The following is an 8,253-nucleotide window of genomic DNA, read 5'->3' as shown; positions in this document are numbered from 1 at the left end:
AAGGGTTTTCCCCAAGCTGAAATCCAGGCTCTAGATGTCCAGCTGCAGTGTAATCAAAGGCTTTAGGCACCAAGTGCCTGGATGATGTTTTGCAGCTACCGAATTCTCTTAAGTCCATTGTTGCCAGGCACTGACTGCCTTGAGCATTGTTGAGATCACTACAGAGACAGCCTGTCCCATGGCCCATGAAGTCAGAGAGAGGTCAGCTAGGAACCGGTGGGCTTCACCTTCTAACTCACATCCCCACAAGGTTCTGCTCCTCGGGTCCTCAGAGGCTTGGATGAAGTTCAGGCCCATCATCTCAACCCATCACAAACTCTTCCCCCTTCCCTTCCACCATACTTTGGGAAAGTACTTCTCTTCCATCATATTTACCTGGAGAGCTTTTCTTTCAAAAATAAACACAATTTTTTTAATAGGAAATGAATGTACATGTAGAAATCCAACAAAAGGATTTATAGTAAAAAATAAGTCTCCTTCCCACTCCTGTTCCCCAGCACCCAGGTTCTTTTTCCAGAGGTACCCTCTGATACTCATTGTTGACAAAAAGAGCCAAACTCTGTAAAATATTTGAAAAGATTTATTCTGAGCCAAATATGAGTGACCACGGCCCATGACACAGCACTCGGGAGGGCCTGAGAACATGTGCCCAAGGTGGTCAGGGCACAGCTTGGTTTTATACATTTAGGGAGATATGAGACTTCAATCAAATACAGTTAAGAAATACATTGGTTTGCTCCAGAAAGGCGGGACAATGCGAAGGTGGGGGCTTCTAGCTTATAGGTAGATTTTAAAGTTTTCTGGTGGACAGTTGGTTTGGTTTATCTAAAGACCTGGGATCAATAGAAAGGAAATGTTTAGGTTAAGATAAAGGATTGTAGTGACCAAGTTGTGTTGTTCAGAAGAAGCTCTCAGCAGACTTGAGAGAGAGCAGGTTGTAAAATGTTTCTTATCCCACTTAAAAGGGTGCCTGGCTCTTAGTTGATTATCTCCTGGGTCTGGAAAGAAAGAGGAAAAAGGTGGCGGAAAGGGGATTCTCCATAGAATCTCTATAGATTCTCTATAGATTTTTCCCACAAAAGACAACCTTGCAGGGCATTTTCAAGATATGGCAAGAAAATATATTTGGGGTTTAAATATTTATATTTCCTTCCTTATTTGTTATGTGATATTATGCCAGAGCCAGGTTGGAAAGCAGATCACCTTATATGGGGGGGTTAAATAAAAACCCCTCTACACAGTGCATGGTGGCTCATGCCAGTAATCCCAGCACTTTGGGAGGCCGAGGCAGGTGGATCCCTTGAGGTCAGGAGTTCCAGACCAGCCTGGCCAACATGGTGAAACCCTGTCTCTACTAAAAATACAAAAATTAGCCAGGTGTGGTAGTGCACACCTGTAATCCCAGTTACTTGGTAGGCTGAGGCCTGCTGGAACCCAGGAGGTAGAGGTTGTGGTAAGCCGAGATCACAGCACTGCACTCCAGCCTGGGCAACAGAGCGAGACTCCATCTCAAAAAACAAACAAACAAAAAACCCTCTGATGAGACTTTATGGTTTGTAGGGTATGACTCCCCCGGCCCCTTAGGTAGGAATTTGGGGAAGATAAAAAAGTCAGAGTTTAGATCTCCCTTTTCTTTCCCTACCCACCCAAGCCTCTTCTGTCCATTCTTTTCTTGTTTCCAGAATTTTGTTTTTTAACAAAAGGGATCCTGTTGCTCCTTAGTGTCCGTAGGACATGCAAAATGCAAACTCCTTAGGCCAGAATACAGGTGCTTTCTGATCAGGCCATGCAGACACCTCCAGCCTTATTGCCCCCAAAGTCAGGCCCAACAACTTTTTAGTGACATGAATCTGTGCTCTTATTTACCACTGTGTATTTTTATTTTTTTTCCTGGCCTAGATATTTTTTATATTGTGATAAAATATATACAACATAAAATTTGCCATTTTAACCACTTTTAAGTATACAGTTCTGTGGCATTAAGTACGTTCACACTGTTGTACAACTATCACCACCATCCATCTTCAGAACTTTTTCCCCGACTGAAGCTCCGTACCCACTAACTTTCCATTCGCTTTTCTCCCCAATCCCTGACAACTACCATTCTACTTTCTGACTTTATTATCTCATTACTCCAGGTGCCTCATGTAAGTGGAATCATAAAATATTTGTCCTTTTGTGATTGACATTACTAAGCATGAAATCCTCAAGGTTCACTCATGTCAGAATTTCCTTCTCTTTTAAGGCTAAATAATATTTCATTGTATGTATATCCTACCCACTGTATAGTTTTAAAAATAATTATTGATATACTTCATACACACACATTTTTGTTCTTTCTGTGTTTCATATTCACCAATCTCATTCCCCCAGAGATAGTCACTGCTTACTAATTTCTTGCATTTCCTTCCAGATAAGTTTTATGCATATTATAATAAAATATAAATATATCCCGCCTTTTAATCCAAATGGTAACATGAAATTTATACTTTACTTATCTGCTTGTTTAAAATTTAGTAATATAGCCTGGAAACCTTTCTGTAGCAATACATACAGAGTTTTAAAAATTGTTTTTTGTAGCTGCGTATTCAACTGCACGGATATACTCCAATCCAGCAAAATTTTCTGTAAAGGGCCAAATAGTAAATATTTTAGGATTTGTGGGACAGCGAGTGTCTTGGGAAACTGCTTAGTTCTCTGTTAAGGTGCAAAAGAAGTCAGAGACCATGTGTAAACACAGGGGCATGGCTGTGTTCCAGTAAAACTTTATTTATAGACTCTGATTTTAGAATTTTATATAATGTTCATGTGTCATAAAATATAATTCTCTTTTGATTTTTTTGAACCATTTAAACATGTTAAAACTACTTTTCCCTTGAAAGTCCTACAGTAAAAGGCAGAAGGCCAGATTTGGGCCCCTGATGGTAGTTTGCCAACCTCTAATTTATTTAACCAGTTTAATTGTTAATAACCAGTTAGCAACCAGTTAATAACCATTTAAATTGTTTCTAATCATTTGCTGCCATTTATAATCTTGTATATATGGCACTTCATATGCATGCAAATATATGTATCTGTGGAGTAAGCTCTAAAAAGTGAGATGGCTGGGTTAGATGATATATGCATTTGCTATTTTGGTAAATATTGCTACATCGCCCTCCTAGGGGCTGTACTAGTTGACATACCCACCAGCAATATATAGAAATGTCTATGTATTTTCAAATTTGGGTTTTTGCAAATCTGAGAGATTAAAAAAAAAGGCATGTCAGTACTTTTAATTTGCATTTTTCTTATGAAGAGGTTGAACATCTTTTCATATGTTTAACAGTCATTTTTATTTATCTTCACTGTTTTTCTATAAGCCGCTTTTTCACAGGCTTTGCTCATATTTTTATTGGTCTTTTCTTTAGAGGTCTTTCTTTAGAGGTTTATGTATCCTTTCTTTAGAGGTTTATGTATCTTTATAATTTAAAGAAATTAGCCCTTTGTCTGCTGAGTTGCATGTATCCTTTACAGATTTGTATTTGTTTTTGACTTTGCTTATATACAGGTTTGATTTTTGTTTGTTTCACATGCAAGAGCTTAAAAAGTTTTTTTCAACTTTTATTAGTTGACTTAATCAATTTCCTATTTTATAGTTCCTGGTTTGTGAGTCAGGATTAGGAAAGACTTTCTTACTCTAAGATTATGAAAGATTTATCCCAAATTTTCTCTTTGTACTTGTGTGGTTTTATTGTTTACCTTTAAATGTTTAATCCATGGGGAATTTATTCTTATATATGGTGTGAGGTATAGCTCCAGCTTAATGTTTTTCAAGATGGCTACCCAGGAATTTCAACACCATGTATTGGATTCTAACTGGATTTGAAATGCTCCCTTTATCATATGCTAAATTCCTGTATGTATTTATAGTCTTAAACTGTTCCATTGGTCTCTCTATCTATTCATGTGCTAGTACTATGAAGTACTAATTGTCAAAGTACTATAATATGTTTTTATGTTTGTTGTTCTAGTCCAGGATTTCTCAACATCTTGGATCAGATATAATTATTTGTTATGGGGGGTTATCTTGTGCACTGTAGGATGTTTAGCAGCATCCCTGACCTCTACCTCTATTAGATGCCAGTAGCAGACACTTGCACACACACGCTCATACATGCACACACAAACAACTGTGAATAGCAAACAAAAAATCTCCAGTTGCTGCCAAATGTCCCCTGGGGGTCAAAATTACCCAGTTGGTCTAGTCATTCATCACTGTCCTTTTTCACAGCTTCCTGTTTGTTTACTTCAGCCTGTGTGTTTGCACATGTTGTTCCCTGTACCTGGAATGTCCTCCTCTTACTTTCTCATCAGAGATCAGCTCAGGCACTGTCTCCCAGGAAGCCTTCTCATGTCACCCTGTGTATTAGTTCGTTCTCATGCTGCTATAAGAACATACCCAAGAATGGGCAACTTATTTAAAAAAGAGAATTAATTGAATTGATTTACAGTTTCACATGGCTGGGGAGGCCTCAGGAAACTTACAGTCACGGCAGAAGGGGAAGCAAACATGGCCCTCTTCACATGGTGCAGGAGAGAGAAGTACAACGTGAAGAAGGGAAAAGCCCCTTATAAAACCATCAGATCTCATGAGAACTCACTCAGTATCACAAGAACAGCATGGTGAAAACCATTTCCATGATTCAATTACCTCCCACCAGGTCCCTGCCATGACACATGGGGATTATGGGAACTACAATTCAAGATGAGATTTGGGTGGGAACACAAAGCCAACCATATCACCCTGCTCCATCTTGTGCCCTGCCCAACCCAGGTGCTAATCCCCCTCATCCTCTATGGAAATGAGCCCTTTGATTGTCTCTCACCCCTCACCAGGGGTCTCATTCATGTCTTTATCTCCAGCCTCTGGCTGAGCCTGGCACAGGGCAGGCGCTCTGGCAGTATTCTTGGATGAAATGATGAATAAATACTTCTTTGACATACCTCCCACTAATAGCCAGATGTTCAGTCAAAGAAGACATGGGTAAAGGATGAGATGTTAACTCTTGTCCACAGTGAAGCCTGGTGCCGAGAAGCAACAGAAAGTGGGGAGAGTCTAGCATGTGTCGAGTGCCTACTATGTGCCAAGCATGGTAGTAGATGAGATGTCCTCAATCTCCTGTTCCAAATCTCTGCTGTCCACAGCTATCAGGATGCACTCAGATGCTTAGAAGCAGGAAAACAAGGAGAGCTGGGGAGTACCAAAGGGCCTCTGTAGCTTCCTGGGAAAGCAGGATAAACAGTGCTGAGAGCATGAGCCCTACAGTCGGACAGCTTAGGTCAGATCCCTACTCTATCTACTTACCAGGTATTTAACCTCCTTAAGTCTCAGTTTCTTCATTAGTAAAAAGGGGATAATAAGAGTACCCACCTTGGAAGGCTTCTGTAAGAACCTAAAGCATTAATATTCTACTGAGACATAGTAAACATTCAACATATGGCAGGCTCTTAATATTACTTCCTCTTCTATCCGCAAACTGCCTGAGGTTTTTTTCTAGCTGAGCATTGGTTTAAAAGTCCCTGAGACTATGGTAGACCCAGGGTGGGATCTGTTTTTCCAGGGCTCCTTGCAAGGAACTAGGAGAACTCCGGCAGAAGCATCCTCCAGGAGCAGCAGGGCATCCTCTGGTGGGTTGTTTCTGATCAGACAGGTCCTCCCAGTTCCCTCCACCCTGAGAGCATTGGAGAGAAAAGAGCAAAATGAAGTGATCACCCTGAGGTACAGGCCATACTGAACACTGTGAAACAATGATGGGGTTTGGGGTCCTCCTTGGCACTGACTGAATTTTTTCTAAGCCCATGGGCTTAGGGGCCAGAAAAGCACCAGGTACTATGTTCACTACAACCCCTTCAGGGGTGTCTCTGCCCCAAGCCTTCACCTGTCCCATACAATCTGCACTTGATGGCCCAGAGCAGCCTTCCTCTGACTGTTCTCATCAAGTGGCTATAACCACAGTGCTCACCCGAGGCACGCTGGGGGAAATTCAAGCGTCTCCTGCCCTCTTTCTAAAATACTCATAACCACCAAACACTATTTTTTCCACCATGTCTTGTGGAAGGGGATGTTACTGAGTATTAAGCAAAAAACTTTATTTTTGTATATTCAGACTTATGGAATAAGTTTAGGAAATACTGAGTTAAAAGGGTTAAAGTGTTGGTTTTTCAACTGCAGGACTTCTCAGACTCTTTGAGATGCTGATGTACACAAGGGGTATGGGCTGCATGTTTCTACCTGCTAAGTTGACATAGAACCCTAGATAGAGCATCTTACAAGACCAGTGGTCCGTGGAACCCAACTTAGAAAACACTGCCCCAAAGAAGTCTCCTGAGAAAAATGTATTGCTGTTGATCTTTCAGCCTTTGTCACTGCTGTCCTTCCCCTAAAGGGCTTGCCTTCAGCCTCTCTACCCATCCTGATTCCCCCAGTGCTTTGGATCCAAGACAGACACACTCTGCTCCTAGTAAGCATTTCATAGTCAGCCCCATCCCAGACCTCTCCTTATCTTTCATTCATTCATCACATATTTTTTGAGCACTTACTTTCTTCCAGGCACTGTGCTAGGAGATATAGTGGCAACCAAGGAACATCCCAGTAGGAAACAGACAGGTAAGTAGATGGGTTTAGTAGAGTGTGAGAAGTACAACACAAATACCCAAGGACAGTTCCAGATTGAGTCTTGGACAGTCGGAAAGGAGAAATAAATGGCATCTTTTCTTTCATTTCCACACTTAGCAATTTTTCTGTATTGGTTTGTCATTTATTCATTTAATCACCAAGCATTTATTGTGGGCTGGGCACTGTGCAGAGATAGTAATCAGACTTGACTTGGGGATGATAAGAAATCACTGAAGGGATTTTAAGTAGAGAAAAGACATGATCTATTTACATTGATAGATGTCACTTGGACTGTAGGAAAAGTGGACTGGCCGGGGCAAGGCTTGAGGCAGGAAGCCAGCTGGGAGACCACCCAGATGAAAATGAGGACCTGGGCTAGGGAAGTAGCAGGAAAAGTGGATTTTGACAGATATCTAGGACAGAGTCAACAGGAATTGGACAGCAATGGGATGTGGGGGAGTGAGAGGGAAGAGTTTAGGATGATGTCCTTTCCCCCATCCTCCTTACGTCCCACCCCTACTCCTGTTTCTGGTGAAATATTCAAACAGGAGTGGGGGTGGGACATAAGGAGGATAGGGGACACAGGAGGAAGGGCAAGTTATAGGGGTCGGCATACGAGGGGAAGATAATGTGTTCAATTTTAGACATGCTGAGCTCGTGATTCCAATTCCTTTGGACATTCCAGTGGAGATACCTGGCAGGCTGATTTTTCTCATGAGAGAAATCATGTCTGGAAATACAGATCTGAGAAGCAGCAGCAACGGATGGGTGGCCACCAAAGCCGTGGACTCAGTCAGCACCATTAAGCCAGAGTGGTGGGCAAGATAGGTGACAAGGACCCCCCTGCATCAGGTGGGTGACAAAAGAAGAATTAGTGTTGCAGCATGGGAAGGACTGCCCAGAGAGAAAGGCACTGAACCAGGAGAGGATCTAGAAAAAGGACACTTGGCAATGAGAGCTTGGAGTGGGCCTCTGCACCAGGGGAGGGGTGGCTTTGACTGGCAGATACACCTGTCTAGTCCAGGTGGAGGGTATGAAAACTGGAGGGAAAGAGAGGGGCAGCAGGACGTCCCTCTTTTTCTAAAACAGGCTTTCTCTTAGGCTTAGCCTTCTAAATGATCTGCCCCACTATCCTCAACCCACTCTCCACTTCATAGCCAGATAAGTCTTTTCAAAACACATCTCTGATCATGTCACCTCCTCTCCTCCAGCTCTATTAAAAACCTTTTGATATTTCTATGGCTCTTAGCATGTGGAACAAACTCCTACCTGACCTGGACTCTACTTCCTTCTCCAGGTGCACCTTGTGCCAGACTCTCTTGCAGCCACCTGGCGTCCATTCGGCCTCACAAACTCATTTCATGGGTCTTGCATTGTTGCTCTCAGAGCGATGTCCACCCTTTCCCCCCCCGCCCCAATCTGCTCTGTGTCACTGGAGGCTGTTCCAGGCTCCAGAGCCAACTGCCTTCCAGTGAAGTTCAGCCAGTGGGGAGCGGGGGAGGGCAAAAGATATTGGCAGTGAAAGGAAAGGAGAAGCCAAAGTATTTCTCCTCCTGCTTCTCTTCCTCAGGAGTCTCTTCTGTGGCTGCAGTTCC

At 42.4% G+C, this 8,253-nt stretch overlaps 1 long non-coding RNA gene across 1 annotated transcript; it reads right to left on the bottom strand.

The window, feature by feature from the left end:
* Positions 1–5,426: 5,426 nt before the first annotated feature.
* LOC126934230 (uncharacterized) lies at positions 5,427–8,028 on the bottom strand. Its single transcript, XR_007718885.1, has 2 exons — positions 7,928–8,028; positions 5,427–5,714 (listed from the first exon to the last, which is right to left on the bottom strand). It is a non-coding gene; the product is annotated as an uncharacterized LOC126934230 (long non-coding RNA).
* Positions 8,029–8,253: the final 225 nt, after the last annotated feature.

The sequence above is a fragment of the Macaca thibetana genome, chromosome 13 (genome assembly GCF_024542745.1).
Source record: "Macaca thibetana thibetana isolate TM-01 chromosome 13, ASM2454274v1, whole genome shotgun sequence".
In the NCBI taxonomy this organism is placed as follows: Eukaryota; Metazoa; Chordata; class Mammalia; order Primates; family Cercopithecidae; genus Macaca; species Macaca thibetana.
The sequence above is the reverse complement of the archived record's forward strand: the minus strand, read 5'-3'. Positions and strand labels throughout refer to the sequence as shown.